This window comes from Balaenoptera physalus, assembly GCF_965194825.1.
Source record: "Balaenoptera physalus genome assembly, chromosome: 13".
NCBI classification, from domain to species: domain Eukaryota; kingdom Metazoa; phylum Chordata; class Mammalia; order Artiodactyla; family Balaenopteridae; genus Balaenoptera; species Balaenoptera physalus.
Window position 1 is genome coordinate 81240598 of NC_138892.1, and position 23992 is coordinate 81264589.

The 23992-nt window shown below is 38.4% G+C and overlaps 1 protein-coding gene and 1 pseudogene across 11 annotated transcripts in view; one reads left to right on the forward strand and one right to left on the reverse strand.

Moving 5' to 3' along the window:
• Positions 1-23992, reverse strand: part of FGD4 (FYVE, RhoGEF and PH domain containing 4) — a 219791-nt gene that overhangs the window by 157120 nt on the left and 38679 nt on the right. The gene's annotated exons all lie outside the window — the stretch shown is intronic.
• Positions 866-3140, forward strand: LOC309640702 (small ribosomal subunit protein eS12 pseudogene; annotated as a pseudogene). Its single transcript has one exon. The product of its transcript is annotated as a small ribosomal subunit protein eS12 pseudogene (transcript).

Below are 23992 nucleotides of genomic sequence, written 5' to 3' on the forward strand. Positions count from 1 at the left end.
CTACAAGATGTATTTAAACTCTTTTGAATCACTATTGTAATAGGGCATTAATTTGATTTTAAGAGCTCCAAATTGGATAGGGAAAAATTTACTAATGTAAGTGCTTAACAAATTCAGGAAGTCATTTACTAGCCTGTATGAGCTTACCTAATAGATGATTTGGGTAAATAAGCAAAAGCTTGGGCAACTTCTGCTACCATCGTCTGTTTCGTCCTCTCTCGCCAATCTGGAAAGAGCGGCACACAAAAGTTCCAAATGATAGAAAAACCTGGGATCCTTTCATCCCATTATTCACCCTCTGCTTTACCACAATCACTTCAACAAACCATCCAGAGTCCCCCTTTCATCGCACACAACTCTTAAACAGCATTTTGTCCCTATTTCAAGAAGGGGAATCTTTGGAAGGGGACTATTTCTCTACATTTGGTAACACAGAAGGCAACTTTTACTAAAAATAAGCAGGTCAGTGTTAAGACCAAATAAGATACATAAGTGCATTCAGACATCCTTGTCGCATACAAATCTTGATACCAAAGGTGCTTAAGAGTAAATAAATAAATAAATAAATAAATATTGGCTACCCAATGCCTAGTGCAGTGCCTGGCACAGAGTTCATAATTAATAAACATTTGTTAAATGAAATTAAAAAAAAGAGTATTATTCTGATGAGAAGGAATTTTTTTTAAACATCTTTATTGGAGTATAATTGCTTTACAATGGTGTGTTAGTTTCTGCTGTATAACAAAATGAATCAGCTATATGTATACATATATCCCCATATCCCCTCCCTCTGGCGTCTCCCTCCCACCCTCCCTATCTCACCCCTCTAGGTGATCACAAAGCACCGAGCTGATCTCCCTGTGGATGAGAAGGAATTTAAAAATTAATTCTACCCCCCAAAAATGACTTTTGTCCACCAGTAAAATATAACATTTAAAATTTTCACAGATATCAAAATGCTCTTTATATATAAAAGTTTTCTTTTAACCTTCTTCCAGAGCTTACGACCTTACTTCAAATAATAAACAATTATTTTCCACCATCTCATAACTTGAGCCAAGAGTGCCTTTTCAGTACTGTCAAAAAAAAAACCCCTAACAGAGTAGACTGGATTCATGACAGCCACATATTCTCTGTCACTACTCCCATCAAGAGGTGGGATCTATTTTGCCACCTCCTTGATTCTGGGTTGGGCCTATGACTGTCCAAAGGAAAAAGGGCAGAAATGACATTGTACCAATCCTGGGCTAAATCTTTAAGAGGCCTGGCAACTTCTGCCTCCTTCTTTTTGGAGTCCAGCTGCCATGCTGTGAGCAGGTCCAAACAGCCACATGAAATGAGAAAGGCCCACATGGAAAAGAAAAAATGCCCAGCTGACAGCACCTACTTGCCACGCATGAAAATGAGCTATCTTGAAAATAAATCCTCCAGCCCTAATCAAGTTGTCCCAGCTGACAGCACACAGACTGTGAGATAAGGTGAGCTGCCCTTATCAAACCCTACCAAATCCCAAAATTGTGAGCAAAAGCACCACTGTTGTTTTAAGCCACTAAATTTGGAGGTGATTTGTTATACAGCAATAGATAACTGAAACAAAATTTGGTACCAGAAGTGGGGTTCTGCTGCAACAAAAACCTAAAATATGTACTGGCTTTGGATCCACGTGGTGGGCAGAAGCTGGAAGAGTTTTGAGGAGATTGCTAATAAAGATTTGAAAAAGTGAAGAAATGTATCAGCGCCTGAAGAAAAGGGACCCCAGTTACGTACTGTGAGAACAATTAGCAAATCATTGCCTGCAGTGATGTGGAAGGTGGAAACGGTACCTAATGAACTCAATGATCTGACTAAGGAAAATACAAAGAAGAAAGTTGAAAGTATCAACTGATTCATTTTAACTGCCTATGTAGTGAGATGAACTAAAAAAAGCACCATTTGGTTCCTTTTCAAACAGAATTTAGAGGAAATATAAAGGGGTCAGATTTGACGGGTTCAAAAATAAAACCACTGCTCATTTCCGCATCTTAGCAAAAAATAAGCTCAAAGTAAGAAATGGCTCCAGGCAGCTCTTTCCCTGCTGTGGCAGAGTCCCGGGTGCATTCAAGATTCAGCTCCACCCATAAGCCACCAACATAGCCGAGAAACCATTGCTGCCAGAGGTATAATGGATGTTAATACTGCTCTGCAAGAGGTGCTGTAAGACCGCCCTCATCCACGATGGCCTAGCATGTGGAATTCGTGAAGCTGCCAAAGCCTTAGACAAGCTCCAGGCCCATCTTTGTGCGTTTGCATCCAACTGTGATAAGCCTATGTAAGTCAAGTTGGTGGAGGCCCTTTGCGCTGAGCACCAAATCAACCTGATTAAGGTTGATGACAAGAAACTAGGGGAATGGGTAGGTCCCTGTAAAATTGACAGGGAAAACCCCGTAAAGTGGTTGGTTGTGTGGTGGTTAGGGACTATGGCAAACAGTCTCAGGCCAAGGATGTCATCGAGGAGTACTTCATATGCAAGAAATGATCAAATAAAAAAACTGGGCTCTTGGGACTTTCCTGGTGGTCCAGTGGTAAAGAATCTGCCTTACAATGCAGGGCACGTGGGTTCGAGCCCTGGTCACGGAACTAAGATCCCACATGCCGCTGGGCTACTGAGCCAGCGCGCCACAGCTACTGAGCTCACACGGCTCAACTATAGAACCCGTGTACCACAACGGAAGATCCCATACGCCTCAATGAAGATTCCGTGTTCCACAACACCAATGCAGCCAAAAAGACCCAATGCAGCCAAAAATATAAAAATAAAATAAATAAATAAAAAACAAATCTTAAAAAAAAAAAACTGGGCTTGGGCTTCCCTGGTGGCGCAGTGGTTGAGAATCTGCCTGCCAATGCAGGGCACACGGGTTCGAGCCCTGGTCTGGGAAGATCCCACATGCCGTGGAGCAACTGGGCCCGTGAGCCACAACTACTGAGCCTGCGCGTCTGGAGCCTGTGCTCTGCAACAAGAGAGGCCGCGATAATGAGAGGCCCGCGCACCGCGATGAAGAGTGGCCCCCGCTTGCCGCAACTAGAGAAAGCCCTCGCACAGAAATGAAGACCCAACACAGCCATAAATAAATAAATAAATAAATAAATAAACAAACAAACCCGAAGTTTAAAAAAAAAAAAACAAAAACTGGGCTCTTGTGGAAGGGAGGGAGGAGGGAGGAGGGAGGAGGGAGGAGGGAGGGAGGGAGGGAGGGAGGAAGGAAGGAAGGAAGGAAGGAAGGAAGGAAGGAAGGAAGGAAGGAGTGGCTCAGGGCAAAGATCAAATCCTGCATTGCCAGTAAAATGTGGCCTTGAGGATGTGGCTGTACAACCCTTTGTTGACCCCTCATAAAGATTTTAGGTTTCTCATAGATTTTTTCCTTTAGACCAGTGGTTCTAAAATTTTGTGTACACACTTCTAGGTACTCATGTCCTTGTAGCGTCCCTTCCCACATTGACTCTGGGCTGAGCCTACTACTGCTTAGACCATTAGAATAGGACAGAAATGATGCAGTGCCAATTCTGGGCCCGGACCTTATTTGGTTGGGCAGCATCCACTTCTTCCATTTTGGAACCCAGACACCTCAGGTGACCTAAGCAGCCACTGGGTCCTAGCTGAGCTCCTATCCAAACCTCAGAGGACCACAGCCTTTCTAGCAACCAGCTGACAGGACATGAAAACAGAACTGCCTGGTCAACCCACTGAACCACAAAATAACAAACTGCTGCTTTAAGCTACTAAGTTTTGAAGTGGTTTATTACACTACAATAAATAACCAAAACACACGTCCCTTTTAGTGGTATTTTAAACTTCACTTCTCTCTAGTCATGATAGACTAGATAATTATGAAGAAATGTAACAGAAACTTTTTGTTCTAAAAATTTAATGTCCAGCATGCATAAACCTAGAGATTATCATACTAAGTGAAATAAGCCAGACAAAGACAAATATCATATGGTATCATTTATATGAAGAATCTAAAAAAAAAGATACAAATGAACTTATATACAAAACAGAAATAGACCCACAGACATAGAAAACAAACTTCTGGTTACCAAAGGGGAAAGGGGGGAGAGGATAAATTAGGAGTTTGGGATTAACACATGCACACTACTATATATAAAATAGATAACCAACAAGGACCTACTATATGGCACAGGGAACTATACTCAATGTTTTGTAATAACCTATAAGGGAAATGAATCTGAAAAAGAACATATATATATATATATATATATGTGTGTGTGTAACTGAATCACTTCGTTGTACACCTTAAAATAACACATTGTAAATCAACTATACTTCAATTTAAAATATATATATATTATACCTAGGATCAATTTAACCATCATTTAAGCAAATGAAACATACCTTCTAAGTCTCAGGAAACTTTTTTTAGAGTCTATCTTACAGACAGATCTTAGAGTCCAAGCCACTAATAATGACAAAAACTTAATAGCTTCCATTTTCAGTAGAAAACAATAAGCACCTACACAGGCCATCAGGGAGGACTGGCCAGGGAACGAGATCTTAGCAAGGCATAACAGGGGTACAGACAAAACTGAGGAAGGGCCCTGTGTATCAGATAAATTCACAATAGAAATTCGGAAATCAGCAGGGGATACACAGACACCTAACAATCTGTGGTAACAGCCAGGGAATCCTCAAGGCACAGTCACAAGAGTGAAGATGGTAGGTCTTCCAAAGCCTGTTGTTATGGCAACCAGCAAAGATTTTTAACATCAGAAACTCCAATAAGAAGTATTTGTAAGCTCTGCTTTCTTTTGTGTTGATGCAGTTGCTACCCGTCTGCTTAGCTCCTTTGGATTTAAAGAGCCCTAAATGTCTGAGCCATCACCCCTCTTTCAGTCCATCCTATGGATGACCATGATGGCATATAGGGAGCCTGGAGGCTTTCTGCATCTTGAGAATAGGGACAATAATAGTAAATCCCTCATAAGATGGTAGCATTATTCTTCTAATTTTCACAGAACAGTGCTTAGAAGAGTTCTAGGCACATAGTAAACTCTCAATGTTACACTACCAACAAATTACATTTGGTAAATTTGTTCAATTACAAGTGCATCTGCCCTAAAAACAATAACTTTCAAAGAAAAAAAATTAAAAGAATATCAACTCATAAGCCTATTAATAGGGAACTGGTTTAAACAAATTGTAGTATAGCTATAAAGTGAAATACTATGCTGCCTTAAAAGAGATAATAAATAAAATAAAGGAAGAGGATTTTAAAAGATTTGATGTGGAAAATTTCTAATATAAGTGAAAAACCAAGTTGAATAAAACATATAATTCCACTTTTAAAGTAAGTATATACTGTTGTATATGCATAGAAAAGAATCTGTTAGAAGCCACCAGACTAAACAGACACCACAATCTGGGTGGGAATTCCACTCTCTACATAATATACCACTATAACATTTGTTGCTGTTGTTGTCTTTTAACAGTAAGCACAAATGACTCTTATAATCGGAAAAACATTAATGTAAAGGCACACAGATCCTTCTTAAAACAAAGCATGCTTTTACCTGAATTTGTTCACAAGTTTTCAGTGTTCATTCTTATTCAGCACACAAGCAGTTCAGGTCTGTTTTTAGAACAGTGTCAGAAGCTGCTATATGAGCTGTTTCCTGTACTGGGCAGCTATTTTTAATTAATGAACATTTTGTTGTAAGAGTTCACTGGAAAAATAGAAACACCACCATTGCTGCAAGTTAAACTAAAGAAAGGCTTATTCTCTAAAATAAAATGAAAGATTTAAGTTATAAAAAAAGTATTCCACATTAAAAAGTATTAAGGTATATAGTATTTAGTATTAAATATTTCCACTGTGATATTGAGATAGATTAGTTTCATTTAAAAATTCCTGAAAGAGCAGATCTAATTCTATTAGTTTCTCCTAAAAAATAATACAGCATTCTTCATATAGTGAGGACTCAAATGTGAGCTGTGGAAAAATCAGAGGTAAGAGAAAACAGGATGAATACAGAAATAGAATAAGATTTCTTTCAAACCAAATATTTATTAAGCAACAATGTGCAAAATGCTGCCCTATACTGACTAGAGAAAGTAAAATTGTGGTTACTCTATCTGTCAGTATGAACAGCAACAAAATCACCCTGTCCATTTTATTATTTTCTCCCAAGGTTTATATGAGATAATATGGCTCAAAAGATAGCTGCTATGCAAACAAATTATATTTTTCATCTATTCAGTTGTTCAACCCATGGGTCACATAGCACGACAAGGAGTCCTCTGGAGAGCCAGCAGCAGTGAGAGTAGGTGAGAATTCAATGGCTGGGTAGCAGAACAAGAATTCCCAGATCCCACCCAAGCCATCCTCCCATAGAATGAAGATGGGATTTTCCTGTAAACCTAAGAGAAGGTTCTAAGAAGGCCTCACTGCACTGGGTATGATTATGTGCAGTCCAGTCACAAAAAGAAAGGTTTATTGTTCTCTTGCCAAGGTATAATCCTCACGACAGGTGGCAATCCACCCAATTATGCTAAACTCTACCCACACCCTCTTCACTCACCACATCCCTAAATTCCGTGCATTTGTAAACTGCTTCACAATTTTTTAAGTGCTTTCTTATCCATTAATTTGATTCAGAAAGGTTATAAGATTTCTTCCTAGTGTGTTTAGTTAAAATTGTTTGCATTTGAGAGAAGTTCTGAGAATGGGATAGGTTCAACATCTGGCTCCCAAGTGGTAGTGAGGGCTCCCAATATCCTCTAAGGAGGCCTTGCTTTAGCATGTCCCATGGCGGGGGTGTGGGAGGAGGTATTAATACTATGTATCAACTTGGAGGGTGTTTTGGATAACATAAACATTTAAACCAGTGAACTGTGAGTTAGCAGACTGCCTTCCATAATGTGGGTGGGCCTCATCCAATCAGCTGACAGCCTGAATAGAACAAAAAGACTGGCCTCCCTGAGCAAAAGAGAATTCTTCAGCAGACTGCCTATGGACTCCATCTGCACCACTGGCTCTCCTGGGTCTCTGCCTGTTGGCCTTTGGACTGGAGCTGCACCACCAGCTCTTCTGGGTCTCAAGCCTGACAACCGACACTGCAGACTTGGACTTGCCAGCCTCCATAAACACATGAGCCAATTCCTTATAATATATATGTGTATACACACAACCTATTAGTTCTGTCTTTCTAGAGACTCCTGACTAATACAGAGGGTCCTGCAGTTTAATAACTACACAGGAAGAGCCACTCAATGAGGGACAAGTGGCTTCTCCTGACTAGGGGATGCCTGACCTTTCTCCCTACCATGGTGCTCTCCAGAAAACCATACTGTTTAGGGATGCATGAATATGCCTGGAATGGATACACACCTTATTATTCCTTAATTACTAGATTCCTGAGAAATGAGTCCTGAAAGCAGTTCACACTCTGCTCAAAGCTTAAAAACACAAATATAACATAAAAATCACATAATTAGCTAGACAAGTCTCAGCAATGACCTGCTGAAGTCATTGTGGAAATGAGAGTAAAAGAAAAAAGGTGACAGTGTAGGAAGTACAGTGACGTCTGATTCGGGGCATCACACACATTATTCTCCCTTATAAGTGACTGAATTATTCATGCCTGCCTCAAAACACCCCAATATTATCAAATATCTACCTAAATACTTATGGAACTTCTCTATCCAGTTCTCAAACCTTCACCAACATTTACCATGGGTCACTTGCTTAACTAGACAAATGTACCACTTGTGGTTACGCTTCATCCTAACTTCCCGGATCCTCTTGAGGCTGTCTAGCCTGGCCCACCCTCTGCAGGGAGCAGCACCACAGGGGCGCCCTTTGCCTCAGTCCTCTGATCTCTGACAGAGCTACTTCTACTTCTTGAGCTCTACTTCTGGCTCCTCCCACTCATCGTCCCATGAAGGTAGTGCTTACAGCCTACCCTGACAATTTACGTATTTGCACGTACTTTTCCTTCACCAAACCAATATTTTGAAATATTTTTGCATATGAGCTTTTAAAAAATATACTTTCTTTCACTTTCTATTGTCTTTACCTCCTTGTCTTTGCCTCTCGTTTCACAATGTATCCTTCCCCATGGCCACTGTACCTCTCCAGCTTTAATCCCTCCACAAAGTAGAGTTGTAGGTAGAACAGATATTATCACACAATTTAGAGGTGAGGACATAGGCAAAAAGAGACGAAATGACTTGTACAAGTTCAGACTGTAAATTAATGGTAAAACTACAATCAGGACCCGTTTTCTATTAACTCTTAGCTTAATGTCTGTTACACAGGATGGCAATACAACAGTTATTAAAAGCACTGGATCTCAAGTCAGATTATACCTGCTCCACTACTTATCAAACTGTGACCCTCAATATTAAGCTAAACTATTAGTGGTTTGGTTTCCTCACCTATAAAAACTGAAATAATAATGGTACTACCTTCACTGGGGTTTTGAGAAGATTTCATGACATAAAATGGGTAAAATACTTTGAACACTGCCTAGCACACAGGAAACTCTCAGTACACTTTATCCATTCTTCTTCTTATTATTTAATCAGCTTTTCAATGGGTATATAATATTAATGCTCTCCTCAAAATTGTCCTTTTTCTTTAATCTTTTGTAGAATCATGAATTTCAGCTGGATGAGATCAAACACACATAAAAACCAAGGCTAATCCACTGTTTATTTACATAGCATGTTTCACTGGGTCACATGCAAAATTTTAAGTGTTTAGCAAAAACTTTAAAAGAAACTTGGGGCAGAAAGGAAAATCACAACTTAAAGAATATTTCTACCAGTTACTGGCTATGTGAAATAGCTGGTAAGTGCAGAACTTTACTTAACCTTTCCCTCATGGGATTACTTTATTGAACACTGACAGAACAGTCTTGACACGGCTACATTCTAAACCCAAGTAACAAATGCAATGTGAGGTTCTCTTCCTCTGTCATTTTTAACCTTGGGTCTTTACCCAAAACACTCAATTACTCTGCCCACATGGATTAATGCCTCTGCAAAGAAGTGGGCAGGCGGTCAGCAGACCAGAGTTCTTATTTAAATTCCCACACAATCTTTTCAGATCTTAGTGTTGCCAACAATATCATCACCACATGCCCCCTTACTTCACAGGCTTTTCAAAACAAAAACAGGAAAGATGACAAACCATAAAACATGGGTATTTACCACAGGTTTCCAGGTTTGCTGCACAGAGAAAAAGAAATGTATTTATGGGGATAGTATCAACGTTCCTCCAAATGAAAGGCATCTTAAATATCTGAAGTACAAAGTTGAGAAGAATGGTTATTTACCTTTAAACAATGATAGTTGAATGATTCTTTCTTGTGCTATACTCTTTAAACTAATTTGTCTCCCAAAGAATTAGTATTTTAATTAGTACTTAGTACACAACAAAGGTACTCCTGACATTAACATTTTTAATTATGAAGGGTTTTGGTATGAAGATTTTTAGTAATAAGGCAGACCTGGTTGAAGCTTTACTCTCCCCTATAGTTATGTGACTTTGAACAAGCTAGCTAACCTCTTGAATCCTTGGATTTTATTTGCTTGTTTGTTTTTCAGTGGTGGTGGTGGTTTTGAATAAAGACGATTTCATCTCTTCTCTCACAGGGCTATGGGGAGCAAATGAGATCACACACCCTAGGTTATGAACAAGAACGCACCAGTCAACACTGCTGCCCTAGTCCATCAGCAGCTGAGGCAGCAATCTGTTTTATTCAAGTTTACACCTTACAGCACAGGGAACTATATTCAATATCCTAGGATAAACCGTAATAGAAAAGAATATAAAAAACAATGTATATATGTGTATAACTGAGTGATTTTGCTGGATAGCAGAAATTAACACAACATTGTAAATTAACTATACTTCAATTAAAAAATTTAAAAAAACAAAACAATTCACACCTGAATTTCCTAAGCTGTCTCAAGTGGGTTTGTTAGGTGATAAGAGTTAACACAAGCCCAATGATCCAAGAACTGAAAGAAGTAAGGTTAAAATTGACCCATGAAAGAAAAACAGGGTGAGTAAAAGTTTTAGCAAATATGTTGGCTGTGATTCACAGTACCTACGTTGCATTTTCTTTCTGTTCTCACTGCCTTTAATCATAGCTATGGCACAACTAAGTGTGAGGTGAGCTAATGGAAATGTCAATACCCCTCAAGTACTATTGGAAGCACCAAGGTCTAGGATCCAAACTTACATGTTCTAAGAGGTATAACCTTCTCATTTTGAACTTGACCCTGGATTTGCCAACCTGAAAGGTCTTTAGTTAAGATAGAAAAACAAGCCCAAAACGAATGTTTTCTTATCTTTCTCTAAGGCAGAAGATTTTTTTAAACTGTGATCACATCTCCTTAGTGGGTCCGATAGAAAATAGCAGAGTATATAAACACACAGAAAGGATTAAGTTTTATTTCAGACACAAATACACATGCACATGGACACATAGAGTGTTGTACTGGGTTGTGGTTAAAATGTTTGAAAGCCACTATTAAGAAGAATAGTTATGGACTGTTCTCCTTCTGAAAATAAGTGGGAAAGCATTATGTATTCAGTTTCCACAGTAACACTACTTTTTTCAAAGTCCATTGCTGTGACAAAGAAAAGGAAGACAACTTAAAAGGCTGGACTCTTGAGAAGAAAGTGTTCCCCCTGACTTCAGCATGTTGGTTCCAGCTAATCATTAATATGCCCAGATAACTAATATATTTTCAAAACAAGAGACAAACATGAGGGGAGAGGCAACTACAGAGGGAAAAACATTTTATTAATTTCAGGTATTATGCTTGGTTATATGCCAGGCACACGTATAGGCTTCCTCCTTCAATCTTCACAATTCTGTAAGCATCACAATGTGGTGGCTGCTATGACTTCATAGGTTTGCATTTTAAGTGACAATCTAATGAAGGTTGTTTTCTTATAGTCACAGGACTGGCAAGTTTGGTCATTACCACCTGTTGACCAGCCTGGTTTGGGTTGTATCGGGGCCTATATTCAGGACTATGGAAAACCAGAAGGTAGGATCCAGAACGTCTTCTAGTCTCTACTTTTTCCCATAAATAGACTGCACTTAAAAGAATAGCTTAACTGGCACAGAGCTGTAATTCAAAGAACAAGACCAGCCAGTGACTTGCTGTGAGATCCTGTAAAAACCAACTTCTATGGACATCTATTTGTGCATCTATAAAATAAGGATAACACACACGCACTTCAACTTCAGTTGGTGTATGTCGAAGAAACCTGACTACGACCTGAGAAGACCAGTGAAGAGGGACCACTGAGCCTCGCAAAAGGTCCACTGAGTGGGCTCGCATCCAGAGCCACCCCAGGCTGCTGAGCACCCAGTGGAGCCCACGTCTGGCACAGGTGTGGGACCCCAACCCTACTGTCTTTGCAAAGTAGTCCTCGCGTGAAACAAAATTTCTGCAAAGAAGATACACAGATTGCCAACAAACACATGAAAAGATGCTCAACATCACTAATTAGAGAAATGCAAATCAAAACTACAATGAGGTATCACCTCACACCAGTCAAAATGGCCATCATTAAAAAATATACAAACAATAAATGCTGGAGAGGGTGTGGAGAAAAGAGAACCCTCTTATACTGTTGGTGGGAATGTAAATTCATACAGCCACTATGGAGAACAGTATGGAGGCTCTTAAAAAACTAAAAAAGAAAAAAACCTTAAACTAGAACTACCGTACAACCCAGCAATCCCACTACTGGGCATATACCCTGAGAAAACCATAATTCAAAAAGAGTCGTGTACCACAATCTTCATTGCAGCTCTACAGAACATGGAAGCAACCTAAGTGTCCATCGACAGATGAATGGATAAAGATGTGGCACATATATACAATGGACTATTACTCAGCCATAAAAAGAAATGAAATTGAGTTATTTGTAGTGAGGTGGATGGACCTAGAGTCTGTCATACAGAGTGAAGTAAGTCAGAAAGAGAAAAACAAATACTGTATGCTAACACATACATATGGAATCTAAAAAAAAAAGGTTCTGAAGAACCTAGGGGCAGGACAGGAATAAAGACGCAGATGTAGAGAATGGACTTGAGGACACGAGGAAGGGAAGGGGAAGCTGGGACAAAGTGAGAGAGTGGCATGGACATATATACACTACCAAATGTAAAATAGCTAGTGGGAAGCAGCCACATAGCACAGAGAGATCAGCTCAGTGCTTTGTGACCACCTAGGGGTGTCGGATAGGGAGGATGGGAGGGAGACGCAAGAGGGAGGAGATATGGGGATATATGTATATATATAGCTGATTCACTTCGTTATAAAGCAGACACTAACACACCATTGTAAAGCAATTATTCTCCAATAAAGATGTTAAAAATAAATTAATTAAATTTTAAAAAAATAGGGATAACAGTGCCTTACCAACCTGATGGTAGAGCTTTGCAAAGTTTCTAAAAGCTAAGGTTTTATGATTTATGGTTTTTTAAAAATTAATTAACTAATTTATTATTTGTCTGCGTCGGGTCTTAGCTGCAGCAAGTGGAATCTTCGTTGTGGCACGCAGGCTCAGTAGTTGTGGTGCGCAGGCTTAGTTTCCCCATGGCACCTGGGATCTTAGTTCCCCAACCAGGGATTGAACCCATGTCCCTCACATTAGAAGGCGGATTCTTAACCACTGGACTACCAGGGAAGTCCCATGATTCATGCTTTTAAGATGACACATTCTAAACTCTAAATTCCATCACCAGAAACTTCATTTCCAGGGATAGAATTAAAATTAGTAGTACAGAAATAAACTCTAGGGCACAAGTTCTTTCCCTGTGGCACCCTGACTGGCCACACTCTACCTCCCAAGCCTGAAGTACGGCTAATGAGGCTTCCTAATCTTATAAATCTACCTAGAATTTTTGCCTCTATCTTGCCACCTAGTGGCAGCAGGATTCACACGACTATAGCAAATGTTGACTCCTGGTGCTCAAGAGGAAGAAGGGTTTGGGTCATTCCCTGAGCCAACAAATTCCTTCCTCAGTCACCAGGCAGGAGCCACAAACCTGGAAGCCCCGCTGTCCCTGCTGGAGTCTAGCCTTCAGATGCCTCCACCTTCCAAAGCTTGTCTTCATTAAGAGAAACTTCATTGTTAGATAGCCTCATCCACCAGAGGGCAGAGAGCAGAGCAGAAGAACTACAATCCTGCACCCTGTGGAACAAAAACCACATTCACAGAAAGACAGACAAGATGAAATGGCAGAGGGCTATGTACCAGATGAAGGAACAAGATAAAACCCCAGAAAAACAACGAAATAAAGTGGAGATACACAACCTTACAGAAAAAGAATTCAGAATAATGATAGTGAAGATGATCCAGGAGCTCGGAAAAAGAATGGAGGCAAAGATCGAGAAGATGCAAGAAATGCTTAATAAAGACGTAGAAGAATTAAAGAACAAACAAATAGAGATGAACAATACAATAACTGAAATGAAAACTACACTAGAAGGAATCAATAGCAGAATAACTGAGGCAGAAGAACGGATAAGTGACCTGGAAGACAGAATGGTGGAATTCACTGCTGCGGAACAGAATAAAGAAAAAAGAATGAAAAGAAATGAAGACAGCCTAAGAGACCTCTGGGACAACATTAAACGCAACAACATTCGCATTATAGGGTTCCCAGAAGGAGAAGAGAGAGAGAAGGGACCAGAGAAAATATCTGAAGAGATTATAGTCGAAAACTTCCCTAACATGGGAAAGGAAATAGCCACCCAAGTCCAGGAAGCGCAGAGAGTCCCATACAGGATAAACCCAAGGAGAAACATGCCGAGATACATAGTAATCAAACTGGCAAAAATTAAAGACAAAGAAAAATTATTGAAAGCAGCAAGGGAAAAATGACAAATAACATACAAGGGAACTCCCATAAAGTTAACAGCTGATTTCTCAGCAGAAACTCTACAAGCCAGAAGAGAGTGGCATGATATACTTAAAGTGATGAAAGGGAAGAACCTACAACCAAGATTACTCTACCAGGCAAGGATCTCATTCAGATTTGATGGAGAAATCAAAAGCTTAACAAGCAAGCAAAAGCTAAGAGAATTCAGCGCCACCAAACCAGCTCTACAACAAATGCTAAAGGAACTTCTCTAGGCAAGAAACACAAGAGAAAGAAAAGATTTACAATAACAAACCCAAAACATTTAAGAAAATGGGAATAGGAACATACATATCGATAATTACCTTAAACGTGAATGGATTAAATGCTCCAACCAAAAGACACAGGCTTGCTGAATGGATGCAAAAACAAGACGCATATATATGCTGTCTACAAGAGACCCACTTCAGACCTAGGGACACATACAGACTGAAAGTGAGGGGATGGAAAAAGATATTCCATGCAAATGGAAATCAAAAGAAAGCTGGAGTAGCTATACTCATATCAGATAAAATAGACTTTAAAATAAAGAATGTTACAAGAGACAAGGAAGGACACTACATAATGATCAAGGGATCAATCCAAGAAGAAGCTATAACAATTATAAATATATATGCACCCAACATAGGAGCACCTCAATAGTTAGGCAACTGCTAACAGCTATAAAAGAGGGAATCGACATTAACACAATAATAGTGGGGGACTTTAACACCTCACTTACACCAATGGACAGATCATCCAAAATGAAAATAAATAAGGAAACAGAAGCTTTAAATGACACAATAGACCAGATAGATTTAATTGATATTTATAGGACATTCTATCCAAAAAAAGCAGATTACACTTTCTTCTCAAGTGCGCACGGAACGTTCTCCAGGATAGATCACATCTTAGGTCACAAATCAAGCCTCAGTAAATTTAGGAAAACTGAAATCATATCAAGCATCTTTTCTGACCACAACGCTATGAGATTAGAAATGAATTACAGGGGAAAAAACATAAAAAACTCAAACACATGGAGGCTAAACAATACATTACTAAATAATCAAGAGATCACTGAAGAAATCAAAGAGGAAATCAAAAAATACCTAGAGGCAAATGACAATGAAAACATGACGATCCAAAACCTATGGGATGCAGCAAAAGCAGTTCTAAGAGGGAAGTTTATAGCTATACAAGCCTACCTCAAGAAACAAGAAAAATCTCAAGTAAACAATCTAACCTTACACCTAAAGGAACTAGAGAAAGAAGAATAAACAAAACCCAAAGTTATCAGAAGGAAAGAAATCATAAAGATCAGAGCAGAAATAAATGAAATAGAAACAAAGAAAACAATAGCGAAGATCAATAAAACTAAAAGCTGGTTCTTTGAGAAGATAAACAAAATTGATACACCATTACCCAGACTCATCAAGAAAAACAGGGAGAAGACTCAAATCAATAAAATTAGAAATGAAAAAGGAGAAGTTACAACAGACACCACAGAAATACAAAGCATCCAAAGAGACTACTACAAGCAACTGTATGCCAATAAAATAGACAACCTGGAAGAAATGGACAAGTTTTTAGAAAGGTATAACCTTCCAAGACTGAACCAGGAAGAAATAGAAAATATGAACAGACCAATCACAAGTAATAAAATTGAAACTGTGATTAAAAATCTTCCAACAAACAAAAGTCCAGGACCAGATGGCTTCACAGGTGAATTCTATCAAACATTTAGAGAAGAGCTAACACCCATCCTTCTCAAACTCTTCCAAAAAATTGCAGAGGAAGGAACACTCCCAAACTCATTCTATGAGGCCACCATCACCCTGATACCAAAACCAGACAAGGATACTACAAAAAAAGAAAATTACAGACCAATATCACTGATGAATATAGATGCAAAAATCCTCAACAAAATACTAGCAAACAGAATCCAACACCACATTAAAAGGATCAAACACCATGATCAAGTGGGATTATCCCAGGGATGCAAGGATTCTTCAATATACGCAAATCAATCAATGTGATACGCCATATTAACAAAATGAAGAAGAAAATCCATATGATCATCTCAATAGATGCAGAAAAAGCTTCTGACAAAATTCAACACCCACTTATGATAAAAACCCTCCAGAAAGTGGGCATAGAGGGAACCTACCTCAACATAATAAAGGCCATATACGACAAACCCACAGCAAACATGATTCTCAATGGTGAAGAACTGAAAGCTTTTCCTCTAAGATCAGGAACAAGTCAAGGATGTCCAGTCTCACCGCTATTATTCAACATAGTTTTGGAAGTCCTAGCCTCGGCACTCAGAGAAGAAAAAGAAATAAAAGGAATACAAATTGGAAAAGAAGAAGTTAAACTGTCACTGTTTGCAGATGACATGATACTATACATAGAGAATCCTAAAGATGCTACCAAAAACTACTAGAGCTAATCAATGAATCTGGTAAAGTAGCAGGATACAAAATTAATGCACAGAAATCTCTTGCATTCCTATACACTAATGATGAAAAATCTGAAAGAGAAATTAAGGAAACACTCCCATTTACCACTGCAACAAAAAGAATAAAATACCTAGGAATAAATCTACCTAGGGAGACAAAAGACCTGTATGCAGAAAACTATAAGACACTGATGAAAGAAATTAAAGATGATACCAATAGATGGAGAGATATACCATGTTCCTGGATTGGAAGAATCAATATTGTGAAAATGACTATACTACCCAAAGCAATCTACAGTTCAATGCAATCCTTATCAAATTAACAATGGCATTTTTTACAGAACTAGAACAAAAAAATCTTAAAATTTTTATGGAGACACAAAACACCCCGAATAACCAAAGCAGTCTTGAGGGGAAAAAACGGAGCTGGAGGAATCAGACTCCCTGACTTCAGACTATACTACAAAGCTACAGTAATCAAGACAATAAGGTACTGGCACAAAAACAGAAATATATATCAATGGAACAAGATAGAAAGCCCAGAGATAAACCCACGCACCTATGGTCAACTAATCTATGACAAAGGAGGCAAGGATATACAATATACAATGGAGAAAAGACAGTCTCTTCAGTAAGTGGTGCTGGGAAAACTGGACAGCTACATGTAAAAGAATGAAATTAGAACACTCCCTAACACCATACACAAAAATAAACTCAAAATGGATTAAAGACCTAAATGTAAGACCAGACACTATAAAACTCTTAGACGAAAACATAGGAAGAACACTCTTTGACATAAATCACAGCAAGACCTTTTTTGATCCACCTCCTAGAGTAACGGAAATAAAAACTAAAAGACACAAATGGGACCTAATGAAACGTCAAAGCTTTTGCACAGCAAAGGAAACCATAAACAAAACGAAAAGACAACCCTCAGAATGCGAGAAAATATTTGCAAACGAATCAACGGACAAAGGATTAATCTCCAAAATACATAAACAGCTCATGCAGCTCAATATTAAAAAAACAAACAACCCAATCCAAAAATGGGCAGAACACCTAAACAGACATTTCTCCAAAGAAGACATACAGATGACCAAGAAGCACATGAAAAGCTGCTCAACATCACTAATTATTAGAGAAATGCAAATCAGAACTACAATGAGGTATCACCTCACACCAGTTAGCATGGGCATCATCAGAAAATCTACAAACAACAAATGCTGGAGAGGGTGTGGGGAAAAGGGAACCCTCTTGCACTGTTGGTGGGAATGTAAATTGATACAGCCACTATGGAGAACAGTATGGAGGTTCCTTAAAAAACTAAAAATAGAATTACCATATGATCCAGCAATCCCACTACTGAGAATATACCCAGAGAAAACCATAATTCAAAAGGACACATGCACCCGAATGTTCATTGCAGCACTGTTTACAATAGCCAGGTCATGGAAGCAACCTAAATGCCCATCGACAGACGAATGGATAAAGAAGATGTGATACATATATACAACGGAATATTACTCAGCCATAAAAAGGAACGAAATTGGGTCATTTGTTGAGACGTGGATGGATCTAGAGACTGTCATACAGAGTGAAGTAAGTCAGAAAGAGAAAAACAAATATCGTATATTAACGCATATATCTGGAACCTGGAAAAATGGTACAGATGAACCAGTTTGCAGGGCAGAAACTGAGACACAGATGTAGAGAACACACATATGGACAACAAGGGGGCAAAGCGGGGGTGGTGGGGGTGGTGGTGTGATGAATTTGGAGATTGGGATTGACATGTATACACTGATGTGTATAAAATTGATGAATAATAAGAATCTGCTGTATAAAAAAAAAATAAAATAAAATTCAAATATTAAACAAAAGTGTACAAGACAGTTACAAGAGTTTACAGTCCCTTGATAAAATATATGTATATATGCATATATACACATATGTATATACATACATATAAAAAAATGAGAAACTTCATTATCAGAGAAGCCATCAATTTGCAAACTTTTTTTAATGGTAAAATATAACATATAGATGGGGTCTTAAAGAGACTTAAAGACCCGTACAACTAAAAAGTGAACTTTTCTTAGAATTTATCCATCTATTAGACTCAAGGCCACTGTGCTACACACCTCTGGGGGGCAAGATGGGGCATTCACAACTTAGCTTATGTTAACAGCACCCCACCCTGATGAGACTGGCTACTACTCAATACATCTCTGCATTTACTAAGCAAAACTTGTCAGGGCTCCCCCTTAACTGCTTTCTTGTATCAGGAGCCTCCTTGCCTTTTTTTTTTTTTTTTTTTAAACATCTTTATTGAAGTATAATTGCTTCACAATGGTGTGTTAGTTTCTGCTTTGTAACAAAGTGAATCAGCTACACATATACACACGTTCCCATATCTCCTCCCTCCCGCATCTCCCTCCCTCCCACCCTCCCCATCCCACCCCCCCAGGCGGTCACAAAGCACCGAGCTGATCTCCCTGTGCTATGCGGCTGCTTCCCACTAGCTATCTATTTTACATTTGGTCATGTATATATGTCCATGACACTCTCTCACCCTGTCACATCTCACCCCTCCCCCTCCCCATATCCTCAAGTCCATTCTTTAGTAGGTCTGTGTCTTTATTCCCATCTTGCCACTAGGTTCTTCATGACCTTTTTTTTTTTTTTCCTTAGATTCCATATATATGTGTTAGCATACTGTATTTGTTTTTCTCTTTCTGACTTACTTCACTCTGTATGACAGACTCTAACTCCATCCACCTCATTACAAATACCTCCATTTCATTTCTTTTTATGGCTGAGTAATATTCCACTGTATATATGTGCCACATCTTCTTTATCCATTCATCCGATGATGGACACTTAGGTTGCTTCCATGTCCTGGCTATTGTAAATAGAGCTGCAATGAACATTTTGGTACATGACTCTTTTTGAATTATGGTTTTCTCAGGGTATATATGCCCAGTAGTGGGATTGCTGGGTCGTATGGTAGTTCTATTTGTAGTTTTTTAAGGAACCTCCATACTGTTCTCCATAGTGGCTGTATCAATTTACATTCCCACCAACAGTGCAAGAGGGTTGCCTTTTCTCCACACCCTCTCCAGCATTTATTGTTTCTAGATTTTTTGATGATGGCCATTCTGACCGGTGTGAGATGATACCTCATTGTAGTTTTGATTTGCATTTCTCTAATGATTAATGATGTTGAGCATTCTTTCATGTGTCTGTTGGCCATCTGTATATCTTCTTTGGAGAAATGTCTATTTAGGTCTTCTGCCCATTTTTGGATTGGGTTGTTGGTTTTTTTGTTATTGAGCTGCATGAGCTGCTTGTAAATCTTGGAGATGAATCCTTTGTCAGTTGCTTCATTTGCAAATATTTTCTCCCATTCTGAGGGTTGCCTTTTGGTCTTGTTTATGGTTTCCTTTGCTGTGCAAAAGCTTTTAAGTTTCATTAGGTCCCATTTGTTTATTTGTGTTTTTATTTCCATTTCTCTAGGAGCTGGGTCAAAAAGGATCTTGCTGTGATTTATGTCATAGAATGTTCTACCTATGTTTTCCTCTAAGAGTTTGATAGTGTCTGGCTTTACACTTAGGTCTTTAATCCATTGAGTTTATTTTTGTGTATGGTGTCAGGGAGTGTTCTAATTTCATACTTTTACATGTACCTGTCCAATTTTCCCAGCACCACTTATTGAAGAGGCTGTCTTTTCTCCACTGTATATGCTTGAACATTCTCCAGGATAGATCATATCTTGGGTCACAAATCAAGCCTTGGTAAATTTAAGAAAATTGAAATCGTATCAAGTATCTTTTCCGACCACAACGCTATGAGACTAGGTATCAATTACAGGAAAAGATCTGTAAAAAATACAAACACATGGAGGCTACACAATACACTACTTAATAACCAAGAGATCACTGAAGAAATCAAAGAGGAAATCAAAAAATACCTAGAAACAAATGACAATGAAATTACGACGACCCAAAACCTATGGGATGCAGCAAAAGTAGTTCTAAGAGGGAAGTTTATAGTAATACAATCCTAACACAAGAAACAAGAAACATCTCAAATTAACAACCTAACCTTACACCTAAAGCAATAAGAGAAAGAAGATCAAAAAAACCCGAAAGTTAGCAGAAGGTAGGAAATCATAAAGATCAGATCAGAAAGAAATGAAAAAGAAATGAAGGAAACGATAGCAAAGATCAATAAAAGTAAAAGCTGGTTCTTTGAGAAGATAAACAAAATCGATAAACCATTAGCCAGACTCATCAAGAGAAAAAGGGGGAAGACTCAAATCAATAGAATTAGAAATGAAAAAGGAGAAGTAACAACTGACACTGCAGAAATACAAACGATCATGAGAGATTACTACAAGCAACCTCTATGCCAATAAAATGGACAACCTGGAAGAAATGGACAGATTCTTACAAAAGCACAGCCTTCCGAGACTGAACCAGGAAGAAACAGAAAATATAAAAAGACCAATCACAAGCACTGTAAATGAGACTGTGATTAAAAATCTTCCAACAAACAAAAGCCCAGGACCAGATGGCTTCACAGGTGAATTCTATCAAACATTTAGAGAAGAGCTAACACCTATCCTTCTCAAACTCTTCCAAAATATTGCAGAGGGAAGAACACTCCCCAACTCATTCTACGAGGCCACCATCACCCTGATACCAAAACCAGACAAAGATGTCACAAAGAAAGAAAACTACAGGCCAATATCACTGATGAACATAGATGCAAAAATCCTCAACAAAATACTAGCAAACAGAATCCAACAGCACATTAAAAGGATTATACACCATGATCAAGTGGGGTTTATTCCAAGAATGCAAGGATTCTTCAATATACGCAAATCAATCAACGTGATACATCATATTAACAAATTGAAGGAGAAAAACCATATGATCATTTCAATAGATGCAGAGAAAGCTTTCGACAAAATTCAACACCCATTTATGATAAAAGCCCTGCAGAAAGTAGGCATAGAGAGAACTTTCCTCAACATAATAAAGGCCATATATGACAAACCCACAGCCAACATTGTCCTCAATGGTGAAAAACTGAAACCATTTCCACTAAGATCAGGAACAAGACAAGGTTGCCCACTCTCACCACTATTATTCAACATAGTTTTGGAAGTGTTAGCCACAGCAATCAGAGAAGAAAAAGAAATAAAAGGAATCCAAATTGGAAAAGAAGAAGTAAAGCTGTCACTGTTTGCAGATGACATGATACTATACACAGAGAATCCTAAAACTGCCACCAGAAAACTACTAGAGCTAATCAATGAATTTGGTAAAGTAGCAGGATACAAAATTAATGCACAGAAATCTCTTTCATTCCTACATACTAATGATGAAAAATCTGAAAGAGAAATTAAGAAAACACTCCCGTTTACCATTGCAACAAAAAGAATAAAATATCTAGGAATAAACCTACCTAAGGAGACAAAAGACCTGTATGCAGAAAATTATAGGACACTGATGAAAGAAATTAAAGATGATACAAATAGATGTAGAGATATACCATGTTCTTGGATTGGAAGAATCAACATTGTGAAAATGACTCTACTACCCAAAGCAATCTACAGATTCAATGCAATCCGTATCAAACTACCACTGGCATTTTTCACAGAACTAGAACAAAAAATTTCACAATTTGTATGGAGACACAAAAGACCCCGAACAGCCAAAGCAATCTTGAGAACGAAAAATGGAGCTGGAGGAATCAGGCTCCCTGACTTCAGACTATATTACAAAGCTACAGTAATCAAGACAGTTTGGTACTGGCACAAAAAGAGAAATATAGATCAATGGAACAGGATAGAAAGCCCAGAGGTAAACCCACGCACATATGGTCTCCTTGCCTTAAAAGCTAAGATCTAGAAATGTTTGCTTACTAAGAAAAAAATTCTTCAAACAAACTTCTAACAGAACCCTTGTTACTAAGGTGTCAAATTGCCTCTAGCTTTCTACAGCTCTCAGTTGGCTCCCACTTAACACTCAAAATAGAAAAGGTCTCTGTGAGCGGTCCCCTCATGGTTAGCCAAAAACGGATAAAGCAGCATAGGGTTATGTAGGACATTTCATTTCCTCAAGTTGCCCCTTCTCCTAAAGGAGGAAAGGAAACACAGCAGCTATCCCCTTTGCATCTTTTTAAATTAACTGCTTCACTGAGAGGCAGAAAAGTTCAGAAAAAGAGAAATAGAGGAAAAAGGAATCTACTATTATTAAGAATCTATATCAACTATATTTCAATTTAAAAAGCCAACTACATTAAAAAAAAAAAAAGACTCTACTATGTGACAGACACCAAGCTAAGGCTTTTTTATATTGTATGTAGGTTATCTTTTTCAAGAAAAAGTACAGCAATGGTACCAGAGTCAGAAATCAATCCCCTCTTTGTCAGTTACTAGGGGTACAACCTTGAAAAGCCTGTTATTTATATTCTCTGAAGCCTAGCTTTCGCCAGTGTAAAATGGGGATTAATACATTCTATTTTTACTAAACAGCAAAGCACTGTGCCAGGCAAGTGTTGACTGCATTCTCTCCCTAACTATCGCCCTGCTTCTACTTAAAACAATGGGGAAGGGGTGGGGGTTGGAGAGTCCCAAGCATTTTTGCACTGATAAACTGCCTCCAGCCTTTTGTCTATTTTTAGAAATATTTGGAATTAAGTTTCATTTAAAATAAAAGTACATAGTGGCTTCCTCAAAGATCAAAAAGAAGGCAAATGTTAGTGCATGGTAGGAGTCCAATGGCATTGATTTAAAAGGTAAGCAAACCCTGGAGAGAATGTATAAGCAAATAGTAAAAATTAATGGCCTTGAACCAGAAAAGGGAGAGAGTCAAATCCAGGAGAAAACAATGTAATAATAACAATTAACTACTGAGCACTTAAAAGTTTTGCATGCACACTGTATTTGATACTCACCAGAAAAGGCCAACCATGGAACAAGCTGTGAAGGCTTTTAAAGCTGCCACATTGGAAATGGAAAAGTAACTTCTCTACCAATTTTCCTATGACAAATATGTAGTGTTTACTTGTTATTAACCACCTGATATAATGCAGAAACCAAACCAAATCCATAACTAAAAAAGTCACAGTGAAAACCTTTAAAAAGCCCAAAAGGAAGGATAACAGTCACAGGGCAAAGGGCAAAAACTGGAAACAAGAGAAACAGATACTTCCATTTTAAATGCACAACATTCTTGAAATTGCCCCAGGAAGGTGTCTGCTTCCTTTATAGCATCTCTCAGTGCTCTGTGCAAATATGTGGATTCAAATTCCACTCTGCTAGTTGTATAAATTTACAGCAGATAAATAAACTACCTGGCAAAAAGACATCAGAAGAATCAGAGACATAGATGAATAAATTGAATTATTACTATTAAACTCAACAGGTAAAAGCCTCTTATGCATTGTGGCATTTTTCTGTTAGCTTCTAAGACTGAAGAAAGAAAATCTTTTGAAAGTTTTTGTTACAAGCCTGGAGATACATGAATCATAAGTGGCCATGAAAATCTTTACCTGAAAAGGGCAAAAAAAAAAAAAAAAATCGTA